The sequence below is a fragment of the Pelobates fuscus genome, chromosome 2 (assembly GCF_036172605.1).
Source record: "Pelobates fuscus isolate aPelFus1 chromosome 2, aPelFus1.pri, whole genome shotgun sequence".
Classification (NCBI taxonomy): Eukaryota; Metazoa; Chordata; class Amphibia; order Anura; family Pelobatidae; genus Pelobates; species Pelobates fuscus.
The window spans coordinates 139048274-139064663 of NC_086318.1; the positions used below are offsets into that span (position 1 = coordinate 139048274).

The 16390-nt window shown below is 40.7% G+C and overlaps 1 protein-coding gene across 1 annotated transcript in view; it reads left to right on the forward strand.

The window, feature by feature from the left end:
* Positions 1-1223: 1223 nt before the first annotated feature.
* Positions 1224-16390, forward strand: part of ATP13A3 (ATPase 13A3) — a 116294-nt gene continuing 101127 nt past the window's right edge. The window contains exon 1 of the mRNA XM_063442765.1: positions 1224-1491. The gene's annotated coding sequence lies outside the window, so the exon portion shown is untranslated. The remainder of the gene's footprint in view (positions 1492-16390) is intronic.

Sequence of the window (16390 nt, forward strand, 5' to 3'; positions counted from 1 at the left end):
TGTCAATTGTGAACGTCTCTTTAAATTCACTTTGAGTTCCCAACAATTTACACCTACCAATAACCTGAAAACTGTGAACTGTGATGAGCTGAAATCTGTACTGCAAAATGTAATCTAGCAAAACAAAACAGTGACTCTAAGGTGTTTTTTCTTCTTACTAAACTCCAACTGTTTTAAGATGCTCCTCTCCCCAGGCCCAAAAATAATAAAAATCAATGTGTAGCCTAGATATTCTAAAGTTTGTGATTCTGTTATCAATTCACTGTTGAGTGAGCATCCTTAAAGATTTCCCCAGAAGATCATGTTCACAAGTAAGCAGGAAACATATTATTCAGAAGAAGGCAGAGGCACTTAAAGTGACCAAGTTTAAAAAAACAAAACAAAAACCCTTAATAATAAAGTCTTCATTTTGGGCAAGCTGTTACAGTGCTTTTTACACCCAGTATAATGCAATAACTGAAGAGAAGAGAGAGTATAGGCACACAACAAATACTCCATTGTTTACTAGACAAGCTACTCATGACATATGTTCAACCAATGAGAAATGTCACATTTAGCAGGTGGATTTCTCCATTCATTGAGGTTTACTATGATAAATCGGAACTTATGAAACGCAGTGACCATGATTACTTTTAGTGCTGTGGTTTTAAAGCACCAACATATTCCGCAGCGTCGTTTAACAAGCACGTCCTGAAAAAAAAAAAGAAAGAAAACACACAGTTCACATCCCTGGTTATTATTGTTTCCAAGTGTGTTTCAGTGAGCATTAAGAAGGGGGTACATACTAAAAAGGTCAAATTTGCTGTGAGTTGTAGGCTTCCAGTACAAGACACAACACGAGTTATTCTGTGCCATGCCTTATTGTTTATGGCGCCGACCTATACCGTGTCGCTGAAGCCTGCTGCCCTGTGTGCTTGTTGTACTGACCCCATGGCTGGCACCGTGTTAACCCTGGCTGTCCCCGCACCTGCCCCCGCACCTGCCCCTTCATGGCGTCCAGCTCCCACCTAGACCCCCACCCGGCGTCCAGCTCCCACCTAGACCCCCACCCGGCGTCCAGCTCCCACCTAGACCCCCACCCGGCGTCCAGCTCCCACCTAGACCCCCACCCGGTGTCCAGCTCCCACATATATCCCCCCCGGTGTCTGTGTCTGTGGTGTCTGTGTCTGTGTTGGCGGTGGTGTCGGGCTGTGTGTGTGTGAGTGGCCGCTCAGTGCGCTCCCCGCACCCTCCTTCCTTCCCTCCATGTCTTTCCCCTCCCCTCGGTCCGTCATTCTCCCCGCGCTGTCTCCTCCTATTGCCTCGGCCGCCGCTCGCTCTCTCTCGCTCCCCTGTTTGCCAGTCGTTCCCCGCCGACCCCCGGGCCTCGCACCCACCATGGGCCTCAGGTGATAAACCGAACGGGCCGCCGGATCCAGCGGGCGGGGAGCAGAGCTACCGGAGACCGGGGATCCCGGGCCTGACCGCCCGCACCGGGGGCCTCCACAGCGGGTGAGTGACAGAGCCAGACATGGCTCCCGGCCAGTGTAACGTGTCTGTCAGCCACCCTCACACCGCTCTGGTCATACATGTGCTCCTAAACACCATGGTCATACATGTGCTCACAGCCACCATGGTCATACATGTGCTCACAGCCACCATGGTCATACATGTGCTCACAGCCACCATGGTCATACATGTGCTCACAGCCACTGTCATATTAAGCACGTTAGTGATACATGTGCTCATAGCCATGGTGATGTCATACATGTGCTGTGCCTAATACTGCTCGTACATGTGGTTGTGTCTGTGATGGCTGTCAGTAGTAATGCTGTCAGTACATGTGGTTCTCTCTCTCTCTCTATACCATTGAAATGCTTTTTGTTGTTTCCTGTATTACCCCAGACACTCACAGTGACTGTATCAGTGCCATGGTGCCTCTTCTTCCTCTCTCTAGAATCAAAAGGTCCCTCAGTGTTCTGCTTTTACAATTCCAGACCCTTTGTATTTCTAGCTTGGGCACAGAGCTGGTAATCTCTCTCTACCTTGGAAATTATGTCTCATTTCTCATGCCAGGCTCCATTTTACTACACAGTGGGTCTATGCTGGTGAGCTGTCTTTGAATCTGTCTCACATTCTGACAGACTGTTGTGGAAGGTGTCTGTGCTCTTCTTCAGATCTGTGTTCAGGCAACTGTTATTCCATTCCTAGACAATCAATTGCTTCCTTGCATTCCTCCTCTTCACCTTGCATGCTTCATGGATTCCTTTTTTTTTTTAAATATCAGATTCACCAGTTCATGCTTCAGGGGACAAGATAGGGTTTATTGGCTCCTTCATCATCCAAGTCAAGTACTGAGACAGTTTATAAAATCGGGTTTATGAGACAGTGATTTATAATTATCATGGAGTAAACAAATGCAGTTTCTTTCATAGGGTAGTATTTTAAGTTCCTTTATTATTGTTGGGAACTTTGTGCAATCCCTTAGTTTCGTATGAAATTACAACATTGTCTGTGGCAACCGTGCCTTTGTATAAATTGATTAATGTAGATGTCATCTTGTTCTATTGGAGACAAGGAATACATTACAAGAAACAGTCCAGGTGGAAAATCACATTTGAAAGAGTTCATAATCAGCAGAACATATAGGTATTTTACTGTGGTAATGGGTTTGTTAATCAATGTGACTATTCAGCTAAAGTCAACAAGGCCAAGTGCCATACATGTGAGATGTATTATAGTACATTAAGAGTAGATGAAAGTGTTACATATATATCATGATAAGTGAACATATTTTTGTGTCTTACTGAATTGGGCTGGGGAATTCTCATTAACTGAAACTTTAAATTATTGAGTAGGCAGAAATTTCCCATATCCGTACAAGTCCTCAACTTGTGTATTTCCCTCATAGCACTCTATGAATAAGCCTGTAGTGCTGATGGAGTGGACATGTGCAGTTGTGAATCGCTGTATTCATGTCTTTTTATGAATAATACTACTTGGGAGTGCAAAACCATGTATCCCATAAATATCACAATGTGTATCACAATGTGCAGATAATACCAAACCTGTAGAAACAAAATAGAGGAATAGGATTGCTTGAGAAAAATCACCCCCTTACTGGTAACCGCAAAAACTACAGATTTGCTGCAAGATTATCTATTTTTTTTTAAACCGATTTTTTTTTTTTTTTTTTTTTTTTTTTTTAGTAAATTACCACTATCCAACATTGTCCTTTTAAAGAAATACTCCAAGCACCCTAACCAGTATTGCACTCTCTAGTGTTATGGTGCCATGTATGGCCTGGTGCGCTCACAGGGTAACATATTGTGGTGCATTAAGAGTAAACAAAATAATTGCATGTATATCGTAAGACGTGTATACATTTTTGTATCTTACTGGATTGGTAAGGTAAGTTTGATAACTTACATGGGGTCTTCTGGGCAGTGGTCACCTCCTCCAGTAGAACTGGAAATATTCTCTAATATACTAGCCCTGGACTTGGCTTATCGGCTGAGAGCTCTCGGTTAAAGGACCAAGAGCCGCGCGCACATTCAGCCAGTCTCATAGGAAAGCATTTATAATGCTTTCCTATGGACGCTGGCGTCTTCTCACTGTGATTTTCACAGTGAGAAGCACGCAAGCGCCTCTAGAGGCTGTATTAACCCTAATATAAACTGCTATGTTTGTAGAAAAAAGGGTTAATCCTAGAGGGACCAGGCACCCAGACCACTTCATTAAGCTGAAGTGGTCTGGGTACCTATAGTGGTCCTTTAACAATCTCGGCAAACAATTCCAGTGGAACGAATACTTGTCAAACTGGTTACAAATGGTTTGTCCACTTACCTGGGAAGGCGTCAATATACTCCTGGCACCATAAGCACTACGAGGCACTCTAAAGGAGTGTTCATATATGGCAGGTAAACCTGCTGGAATGTTCAAATTTTTCGGTATGCACTCTGTGTGCAAAATGTCACTTTTATTGAATGAAATTAATTAGGGCTGTCATTAGCTCTGTGAGACTACCCATTTCAGTTTATTTGATAATGTAGAATTTACACTTCCGTATTATCAATATCCAATGCCAATTTTCATTAAAACAGTGTTCCAAAATGTTAACTTGCACAAGCTATACAAAAACGAATAATTTCCTTTGAAATTTCTCTGAAGTAGTTGAAGAAGGGCCTCTGCGAGAGTGACTTCTTTGTCATGTTGAATGTAATTGCCAGCCTGCTTTCACAGTATGGGTTCACTATCCAGGATATTTCAGAACTTAAACACTTACGTAGAAGCTGAGATTGACATACGGTATTTTACACCTGTTTAGTGCCATATAATCTCCAAGAATGCAGGTCTTTGGTACAGCTTAGGCATTACCTTTTCACATGTTAATAGTGGAAACATTTTTAAAGGCACACATTGGGTATGGATGTTTTTAGTTTTCTATTAGACTGCTATTATTTATTTATTTATTCATAAAATATTTTACCAGGAAAGATACATTGGGATTTCTCTCGTTCTCAAGTACGTCTTGGGTCCACAAAACATTGCATTGATACAATAGGGTACAATAAACTACAAAAACAATATTAATACACAATATATACAAAATTTAGCATAGAACAGGTAGGAAATATATAATCAACCATGACAGGTGCATTCTGCTTTGAGGTATGTAGAGAGGGATCTCTTAAAGGACTTTATGCTTGGGGAAGATTTGAAAGTGTTCCATAATTGTGGTGCTCTGTAGGAAAAGGAGGATAGAGACGCTTTTTTTTTTTTGTACTGAGGTAGACTAAATAAAGTGCTGGTACTGGATCGGAGGTTATAGCAGGTGGGAACAGCCGGGAAGAGCATTCTGCTCAGGTAGGGCGGGAGCTTTCCAGAAAAGCTCTTAAACACAAGGCTGGAAAGATGAAGGGTGCGTCTGGATTCCAGCGACAACCGGTTTAGTTTTTTTAGCATTTCACAATGGTGGGTCCTGTAATTACATTGTAGCACAAATCGGCAGAACGAGTTATACAATGTATTGAGTTTATTAAGGTGGGTTTGCGATGCAGGTGCATATACTACATCCCCGTAATCAATGATTGGCCTCGGCCTTTGCTTTACAATCTTTTCCTTTACTGTATGGCTTAGGCAGGATTTGTTTATGTACAGGGCACCTAGTTTTGGATAAAGTTTAGATGCAAGTTTTTCTATGTGGAGGCCAAAAGATAGATTGTGGTCTAACAACATACCTAAATATTTAAAAGAGTGGACTGCGGTCAGTGTGCTATTTGAATTTGTTTTGATGGACAGGTGAGAATTGTGTAATTTAGGTACTGTTCACAAAAGGACTCAAGTGGTCTGAGTAAAATCTAATTAAAAGCAACGCTGTGTGGTGGACAAAATACATAGAAAGCTTCCCAAGTCAACTCAACTGTTCTCTGTTAGCATCTAAATTTTCATTTGTACTTAGTAAGTACTCCTTGTTGGACAGAGCATGAAGGTTTATAGATGCTAGGTTAATTGGCATTTTTCTGAGCACTAAATCTATAGAGGCGTGAATCTTGTCTCATGCGGCCTGAGGTGTAGCGTTTATAAAACTATGGTTGGTGTAATAATCTTCGTAATGTGACAAATGTGCATACTTTTAGATCTCTTTTTAGATTAGAGCATCCATTAATATAACATGAACATTAAACATGTAGTTCTAATGTTAGAGTGCAATTAACAGCCTTTAAATTTACCTGTATTCCAGGGCAAGGAATTCTCATCTGCAGCCTTAGCATGATGAGATTATCAATAGTAATGTTCTCCGGCTCAATAAAATGCTTTTTATACAGACGCATTTAACACCCACTATGCATGCACGACAATCATTGTAATCCACCAACCCAGTGCTTCATAGAGGCATTGAATCAAATGCTTCTCAGTGAGAATCATTAACTGTGTTTGGTGGCACCATGCTTTGAGTGATGCTGCTGAATGTTAAGGTCTTAAAGAAACACTTATGCACCATATCAACTTCATCTGAATGATGTTATGATGCTTTGAGGTCTTGGGTACCATTTTACCTTAAGTGGTTAACAAGTTTACGAATGGTTTAACTCAATAGTGGTCCAGCTTGTGCATGGCTTCCAGCTTCTCAAAGGTAACAGATACAGACTTTCTGTCTGACAGCCACTAGAGGTGTATTTTCAGCCAAATGCAAACATCCCTGTTTTTCAGATGTGGCAAAGGAGCAGCATCTGTGCACCAAAACAACTGTTAAGATGTAATGTTTTTTGTGCATAAAGTGTTCTGATATTCAGTTTTAACATTTTGAGTGTTCCTTTAATCAATACCAGGTGTCCCCACAAACATAAAATACAACGTTAACTTACATTTTTTTCTGCAGCAGCACCAGTACTGTGCTCCACCTCCTGTAGACCATCATGGATAATAGTCTCCCCTCTTATCTGGATGAAATTGGTGCATGCACAGAAATTGCTGCAAATGTAACAGCTAAATGCGATCGCACTTCAGAATACTTCTCATAGCCAGTTTGACTGACAGGTGGGTGTTTTTAAATCAATTTATAAAAGTGCAGATTTCTTTATAAATTAGCACTTTTATGAATTGGGATAACGAGAGCATGCAGGCCTGGACTATCCCTTAAAAGTTGACAGAGTATCATGGAAGTTGTAATTCTTGAATTACTGAAGACTTACCTTTTGACCTTTCATTGATGTAAGTAAAGTGAATAAAAATACTTTTGACCTTGGTATTTGTTGGGAAGCTGTAACTATGGCGGTTCCCCTTTCATACATTAATTAGCTTTCCGTGTGTTGTGTAATGACCTTCTAGATTCATCTCTTCATGAAATCTGATTTCTTCACTTGAGAACATTTCCTTCAGTATGCTTTACAGGTTGCTAGTCTATTAAGTAATGTTATATTTTGTCAGTTCAATTGGTAAATCAAAGTTGTAGTCAACATTTTGAGCCATAACACTTGAGATATCCTCCCAATTGAATTATTTATTTTTCTTTTGGTGTATCTTATTCCTTGGGAAAGTAAAAAATTAGCAGTTGATTCTCTTTATTTTTTGCTAAATATTGTTACAAATTCTACATCACAAAATGTTTTTTGTAGAGTCAGAGGGATATGTTGCAGTCATTGATTACTACAATTTTAACCTCTTCTCTAACAAAAAAGTGAATACACGTTTTTACTTGAATTTACTTTGCAAAACAAAATTTAGTTCATAAACCATCACCTACCTTCTTTTATATGTCAGGAATGATTGTCCGGTTGTTGAGGTACACATTTCTTTTTTTTTTTTGTAAATCTTTCTTTTATTATGGCATTTGTGATATGGGGTACAGAATAGAAAGAGGAGGCATTGTGGGGTAACACGTGTTGATGGTAACAAGATAGCGAACAATACACCTCTAAGAAGGACTGCCATATTTTTGTTTTTTTTGTAGAAACGTCATGTAAACAGATTAATACAAGCTTGGGTAATAAAATAAAAGTAAACTAATAATAAAAGTAATTGTTGCTTAACAGTGCTAGATCAGCTACGCATGTAGTGCCATGACAGATGAAACAGTTGCACTTTTTTCCATTTAAAGATTTAAAGAGACAGGCTGAACCATAGATTGATTAGTAGGACTTAGAACGAGAAAGGTAGCTTCAGGACTATACGGTGATACCGTCAGCGAGAAAGTGAAAGAAACAAGAGTATAACTGATGATTAACATACGGTATATAATCTATGCTTAATTTGGTATGGTAATAACAGAGAGATAAACGGGCTATGGGGCCCACGACCTGGCTAAGCAGGTATTCTGAGCCGGTGCTAGGCTGGTCAGGCATGGAACACTGCTACACAAGTTTCTGTACATCAACAAAGTAGAAGGAGAGGCCTATACATTCAACAAATAGATGAACAAATAGATAAGGTTACCTACAGCTATTTTGGTCTCATGCATCAATTAACCGATTGAACAGGCTATATGCTAGAAGTGTTGTTGGCATACATATTTAGTTAGTCTTAGCTGGAGGTCTAATCTAATTATCGTATACTAGTAAACGGGAGCCTAATACTCATTAGAATTGTGAATAGTGAGAACCTGTTAGCTAGATTCGAAGGAAGGTAAATACTGTATGTTTAAGCACTATGCTGCTAACGAGTTTTTAAATGATATGTTGTCCGACAGAGTCCAGTCTTGCCTCCACTGTGAGGTCAGCAGGGGTATCGTACAGACAGTTCGGCTTGCTCAGCCTATGCCGGCTCTGAGTGCTAGCTGGACGGGCCAGGTATCGTGGTCGGGATGATGCCTTGATGAGTCGTCCTCTCCGGCAGATCCTGACGAGAACCTCCATCCGTGTCTGCTGTCTGTGAGGGGCTGTGTGCGTTGAGTGCGGGGGGGGGGTGTGGGGGCGGTCGGGTCTCCCCTTGGCCCCAGGCGCCGTGTGGGGTCTGCATCCTGGATCCACGAACTCGGGTGCCACGAGAGGCCGAGTTCTTCCCTGAGTGGGTGCTTCGGATAGCCCCGGTGGTTCGTCGCCGCCAGCGGCGGTTAGGCTTCCGGCAGTGTGGCTGATGCTGTGGAGGTAGCCTCCTGGTGACCCCCGGCCCGGGAGGGCGGTCGGTGCTGGATTTTAGCGCTGAAGGGTGTGTGGTGCCCGTAGTAGGCCCTTTCCGTCCCTTTTTCCCCGACCCACATTCTGTACCTACGGTGCGTACTTGGGGTGCTGCAAAGATTCTGTCCAGCTTTTCCATGAATTGTTGGAAGATTAAATCCAGGCTTGTGACTTGTGCGGTTTCAGGAACTGTAAGGCTAGGTACCTCTGCAGAGTTGCTAGGCCCGAAGCGTCCGGAGCCCAAGCCCGGGCGGGCAGTTGCCTTCCGCATAGCCATGTGAGTCGCTTCGGTGGGGACCGGGATAACCCCCACCGGTCCATAGGGGGGGGAACGGGGTTTCCAGCTTTGCCTTGCCGCGTGTGTCTGCAGTGGGGGAGCGGCCGTCTCTCCCACCGCTACCATGCTTGTAGGCCGTAAATTTGCGTGGGTCGGGTCCGGAACATAGATCCACTTGCGTGGTGTCATCATGTTGGTCTCGATGTCCCCTATCGCTTGGGAGCACCAGGACTCCAGTTTACTGCCTCTGGTGATCGATAATCGGCTTTAGGCGAGTTGATTAGCGGGAGCAGCAGCGACATGCGTCTGCTCCCCTCTGCAGTCAGGCCACGCCCCCCGAGGTACACATTTCTCTACCTTGAACCCATTCCACCAATTTAATGTGTGCAACTAGGCTAGAACAGATAGCCACCCTCCTCCTTCTACACATTTAAGGGAGTTTTACCATTGCTACTGTCAGGTAGAGGAAGGAATGAATGAAACCACTTATATCCCTATTAGCTATGTAGAGATTAAGATAAATTGATTGAACATGTTTTATATACTTTTCATTCTTCCATTATTTATATAAATAATGAAAAAATAAATGAAAGATAAAAATTGTGCAATCTTCTTTTTCTTTATTTATCAAGTCATGCATAACTGTTGGTTGTGACATCAGACAAGGTAATCAGTTAGTGATATGCAGTATAAAATACAGGGAGTGAGTGCACATAAAAGTAAAAGCTTGTCGTTAGACAGGTTATTCAATAGCGGTGAACATCATTGTAGTGAAGCGACACGGATAAGTTTCACATTTTGCGTTAACAAGGATCAATGTGGTCTATGCAGTACACGTTGCTTTTTTTGTTTGTGTAAACCTGTACAGTTCGCACACACACTTTTTGAACCGGCTGTTTGGTCGGACCTATGTCCTTCGGACTCAATGTAGCAGGAGTTGTGCCGATGCAAGAGTGGATCGTTTTGTACCTGCCCGTGATTATTTATGAGCGAGATTCCTCTGCGTCCTGTTGTGGTTCTTTTTTGTGGCAAACTCAGCACGAGTGAATCAGCATGCTTAGGTGATTTTTTAAAAAAGTTTTTTTTAACCTTTTGGGCTTTCTCATTCAGATTTAGTTGATACCTCTCTAAGCGCAGTGATTCATTTCTAGGGGTTTTCTTAAGTCAAAAAGGTACAGCCCATGCTTACTATTCCTAGAGCGGAGTCTGCTATTCCTCATGGACAAAGCCCAAAAGGCTGGAACTTGCATCTGGGGTTGATTTATCTCTTCAGCAGAGATGAAGTAACCGTTTTAATAGTACATGTTAAAGCAGACTAGCACACTAGGCACTGTAACAACTTCATCTCATTAAAGTGGTTATAGTGATTGGAATCCCCTGGTGCCATCCTTCTGTTTATTGTTAAACTGTTTTTGAATGGTTTCACACTAACAAGAGTTCAAGGTAGCCTATCCCTTTTTGCTGACTTGAGTGGATGCAATTTGTGGTGGCTGTCCTTTTATCTAGTCCTAATTTCCTATGATTTACATATAAATTAACTGAAAAACTGACCGTTAGAGGGACATGCTAAGCACCATAACCACTATAGCATGCTAGGCGGCTATCTGTCAAACCGATTTACAGACTGTTTGACACTTCTTGCTTGGTATAGCACTTCCGGTCTGAATTATGGGATAAAATAAAAGTTCATACTTCTACATTATCATGATAACTCATACTAAATTTAGACAGTGTTTGTTGGTGTCTGCCAATGAGAATGTGAAGCATAAAATCCTATTTTATTAGATTAGTTTAGACCAGATGGACTGTGGGCTAATTATACATCAAGGTAAGTCAAACTGACAATAAATGGTTTTGCAGATTACCATCAGACGGCACCCAGGACCTCCCAGCACTGTGTCCTTTAAGTAGGGCTGATCATGTGAAAGTGGGTAGATGAACGAAGCAATGTTTTTGTCTTTTTCTGGAACACTCAACCAAAAACTGGTTGTGTGCGCTTACTAATTATTGTGTTTACATAACTTCACTAGGCATTCCTACATTTAGGTTGCTGCTGTGGAATGACACTTGTATTTTTTTTTTTTTTTCCATAGTACAACAAATGTGGTTTGAGGAGGAACAAGTGACCTTGGTTAATAGTTGCCTTCATTTAAAAATATCTCTAGGTTAAACGGTCTCCTCTCTAATCTATTTAAACAAAAATATGTTAAACGTTTCAGTAGAAATAACTTTATTTTAACATTTGATGTTAAATACTAAAAAGGGCTAAGTAGGACAAGATAAGAATAACAAACAAACAATGAAAAATAGTTTTCTTATAAGGAAGTCTTTGTGCGTTATGATAGTTGGCTTCTTATTGCACACAAGGTGCCTTTGCATGACTGCAAAACCCAAACAGGCTGGCTGTGGATATCAGAGAAGGCCCGACTTGGGACCGATTGGGGCCATTAGCCTGGGTGGCACTTGGATGGGGGCTATATTTTGGCACGTTGCTCCTCCGCAGCTTCCCTGATTTTTGCCTCTTCAGATATCCTGTGAGAAATGGCCTTCCATTCACTTATGCATGCCAATGCTGGGAGGAAGTGTATCAGATTACTTCCTCCCAGCACTTCTGAAAAGAAATCCATCCAGAGGAGAGCAAGCTACTGCAGCACTAGTTGTGTATCCGACCAGCCTCGTCTCCACTGGACCCCAGGGAAGCCACCCTACTTCTGCTGAACGCTAAGCAAAACTAAGGATGGCTAAAAGTAACCTCAATGCCATTGTGGGTTTACAGTTGTATGTATGAGTGTTTTTTTTATTTTTTTTTATTTAAATGTAAATTAAAAAACGAAAAATATACATATACTCAAAGGGTTGGAATGATCCAACCTGAAGAGTATATAGCTGGAAAATAGAAAAGAATATAAGATATTAAATGCTCAAATCCGTGTAATTGGATGAATAATTATGATAGAACAAAAAGTAAGAGAAAGTGCTAACTAGCCTAAATGGCTCACCTCCAGGGAACCCAGTAAAACCCTATTTACCAAATTGGCTCAGAAGAAGCCACTGACTAGAGACTTTATTCAAAATTGCATATGGTCAAGTCAGGTAGCTCTCAGCGTGTAAATGTCATTTAGATGACATGAGTAACTGTGAAATGGTCACTGGACGAAGCCTGAATGGTTATGAGTATGCCGTTTGGCTACTTATGACACTATTGTGATTAGTATCCTGTAGTTACACATACTCAGACACAGTGGTCAACCATATCTTAGAACCATGCAGGTATAGTGGGACTGCATGCTAGTAGTGACTTGTAAAATAGGTATCTAGCACCTTTAGTGGATTGGTAGTGTCCCTATTATAGACGTGCTAGATGAATGTAACACTAGGCATATATAGGTTACATACAGTAGTTACAAGGAGACATGCATTCTATGTACTTAGAGTCCCAGATTAGCGTCTACGGGACTCACCCTTAGTACAGATAATTGTGACCAGTTGGAGGTGAAAAGACAGAAATTAGAGTGACTCTATGTGCAGAACCATACTTAGGATGTTGGTTACCTGCACATAGTGATAGATAGCCCTAGTGTTGAAAGAAGAGGGAATATGAGCCCGACGCGCGTTTCGGTGCTTACTGGGATGCACCTTCGTCAGGGGCTGGCCATAGAGTCACTCTAATTTCTGTCTTTTCACCTCCAACTGGTCACAATTATCTGTACTAAGGGTGAGTCCCGTAGACGCTAATCTGGGACTCTAAGTACATAGAATGCATGTCTCCTTGTAACTACTGTATGTAACCTATATATGCCTAGTGTTACATTCATCTAGCACGTCTATAATAGGGACACTACCAATCCACTAAAGGTGCTAGATACCTATTTTACAAGTCACTACTAGCATGCAGTCCCACTATACCTGCATGGTTCTAAGATATGGTTGACCACTGTGTCTGAGTATGTGTAACTACAGGATACTAATCACAATAGTGTCATAAGTAGCCAAACGGCATACTCATAACCATTCAGGCTTCGTCCAGTGACCATTTCACAGTTACTCATGTCATCTAAATGACATTTACCTACCTTACACGCTGAGAGCTACCTGACTTGACCATATGCAATTTTGAATAAAGTCTCTAGTCAGTGGCTTCTTCTGAGCCAATTTGGTAAATAGGGTTTTACTGGGTTCCCTGGAGGTGAGCCATTTAGGCTAGTTAGCACTTTCTCTTACTTTTTGTTCTATCATAATTATTCATCCAATTACACGGATTTGAGCATTTAATATCTTATATTCTTTTCTATTTTCCAGCTATATACTCTTCAGGTTGGATCATTCCAACCCTTTGAGTATATGTATATTTTTCGTTTTCTATTGACTAGGGGTTAAGCCCCAGGACACCCCTGGAGTGTCCATAAGGTGTATCTCCATCAGTGAGACGGTTCCAAGCTTTGGACCCATCCTCACAGGTGGAATTTCTTTCGTTAAATGTAAATTAATTTTTATTTATTTTTTTAGCAAAAAGGTTTTAGCAGAGTGTGTGTGTGTGTGTGTGTGTGTGTCAATGTGTATTGGCATCTTTGTGTATATTACATGACTTTGTCTGGAATGCATATATATATATATGTGTGTGTGTGTGTGTGTGTGTGTCTGTCTAGAAGACATACATACAACTGTACACAACAAAAGAAAAATATTTCAACATTTACACGTGTTGGTTAATTAAAAAAAAAAATAAAAGCAATAGTGGCATTCCAATGGGCTCAGACTTTTTGGCACAGTGCTGCTAAATGTTTGCATATCACTGTACTTACAATTTAGCTAATATTAATTGTTGAAACTTTGTTTTTTGTGACACTATTCTTCCCTGACAAGATGGCCTCCTAAACCCATAGCTGTCAATGTTGTGTGTTGCTTGGTACAAGAGCAACATTTCCTAAGACTCTTTTCTAATAATTGGAAACCTTGCCTGCAATAGCAAGTGCTAAAGGTTATCCATCAGTGGTCTGATTTGCTCTGTTTCACCTAGCTGTAAATGGAGTCCAATGTTCACTGCCAGCTCACAATTCTTCAAGTCACACATGGAAATTCAAACATTTCTTAAATTCCTCATTAATTTTAGGTAGCTATAATTGATTTGCCTAGAGAATTGTTGACTGTGTCTTTTTGTAACATTTGAATGCATTTGAAGAAAAAAAGTTTAGCACTTCATTGTCAGTACAGGATTGCTGGACTGTATTTGTAAAATACAGATATTTACTTGAGGGGGGAAAAAAATGATCTAAGACACTTGCTTTGCATTACGTCTAATTTCTAATTGATATTTTTTTCTCAAGTAATCTTGGATCCGTATATTGTTCAGACAAACTGTAGAGGTGCAGTGAAAGGGAGGCATTGTAATAAACAACGTGACTGAATGCGAGGGATTTTAGAAGTATCTCCAGAGCTCAGAGACAGTATTATCTTACGCTTAATTTTATGTTACATGACTTTGAAATTTAGGGTTAAGGCTACTTTAAAATAAACCTGCTATGAGATGTGATAACATACCCTTATATATTGAATGTATAACACATCCTAGTCATCCAATCCTAGGTTTAGTAGTTGTTGGATATTTTAATTAAATATTTAATACAGCATATGCTGTAGTTGTGGGGACAGAGAGCATAAGGACTGTATGCAACAGATTTAATTACATATCATTTTTATTTTGCGAAGGCCCCCCCCCCCCCCCCCCATGTTAATATGCTCGCTGTGGTGGCACAGGGAATATGAGTACAGAATGGATGGAGACTGCAGGATCCTCCATAGAATTTTTTTTTTTTCTCCTGATAGCTGTTGCTAGTGGAGGCTGCTGGAAATGAAGTTGAAAGGCAAAACTCATTTACAACTATACTTTTTGTCAATGTTTTCCAAACCCTACAGTTGGCTATAAGATAAAATATTCCCTACTTTGTCTAGTATCTTTTTTTTTTTTTTTTTTTTATTATTATTTATTTTTGTAGTGCATAAGCTTGTAACAATCGTTTATGAGGTACCCCAAATGCATTCCTCCAATGCAGTTTAAACAGTTTAACATTTAGGTACATGAGAAAACTAGCACAATTTTATGGTTAAGGTTAACGTGAGTAGGAAACAATAGAGGGTCCTATTGCTGGATCTTTTTCGTTACAGTGAATAACATCGCTATGCTTTCTAGACATGAAAGCAATATGCTGTGCCAAAGCTAACTAGATGTCTAGTATCTTTTGATTGCATCAATGTGTGAGTTTTTATAAAGCTTATTTGCATCTATATGAAATACTGAAAAGTGACAGTGTTTCTTTAAGCTCTTTTTCAAAGTGCTATATTCTTATCTTCTTGCATTGTCTCCCTAATGGTTGATGATAGTTGTTGAATGTGTGAGGGATGAATTCTATCTCTCCAAAAGAATGTTGCAGGGAAATCATTTTTACTTTATTGATTGTGTCAATCACCTCCTGGAACTAGAAAAATTACTTCCTTACGTGTATACATGTAAATTAGGTATCATTACTTCTATTCAGTTTCATTTTTAAAGAATTGTAATTTCTCTGGAATTTACAACACTGAATGAAATATTAAAATCCACCTATAACTTCCATATACAATTTTTTATGATATTCTCCATTTTCTTTTCAATAAGACAATCTGATTGAGATGGCCACATTTTACTCAGCTGTTTTGTTGGAAGGACATGTAGTCGCTGTCAGAGTAGTACCAACTAGAGGCATTTTAACACTGCAACTTCCTGTAGAACGGCATTGTTTTCACTTGTAGAGTTAAAACTAGGCAGGCATAGGCAACCTTCGGCACTACACCTCCCATGATGCACTACACCTCCCATGATGCTTTGCCAGTAATTTGGGTGTAAAAGCATTATGGGGGATGTAGTCCACAACATCTGGAGTGCCAAAGGTTGCCTACCCCTTAACCAGAGGAATATGGCACCCAGACATTCACTAAGATGTAGGGTTTAAGATGTCTGACTGACAGACATCCATACATAATGGCATGCTGACACACATACATACATACATACATACATACACAGACATACATTCATACAGGCATACATACATTCATACGTACTGACATACATTCATACACACACACACACACAGACATACATACATAATGGCATACTGACATACATGCACACACACACACAGACATGCATACGTACATACATGCATACAGACATATATACAGACAGACAGACATGTATTCAGACATATACACACACACACAGCATATTTTTCAGCCACCCTCCTGTTTCTTACCTTTTCGTTGAAGGAGGGTGGCTGAGGCTGATGGCAGCTCTCCCTCTTCACTGCTTGGCTCTCCTCCCACGCGGAGTGAGCTAAAGAGGAAGTGACCACTTCCTCCCAGCAGCACTTGCGTTGCAGCTGCAATTTTTACATTTTTTGTATTTTTTTTTTTTTAAAGGGGCCCGGTCGCGCTATTACACGGCCACAGCGCTGACCGGGCCCCTGAAGATATAGGCCCCATC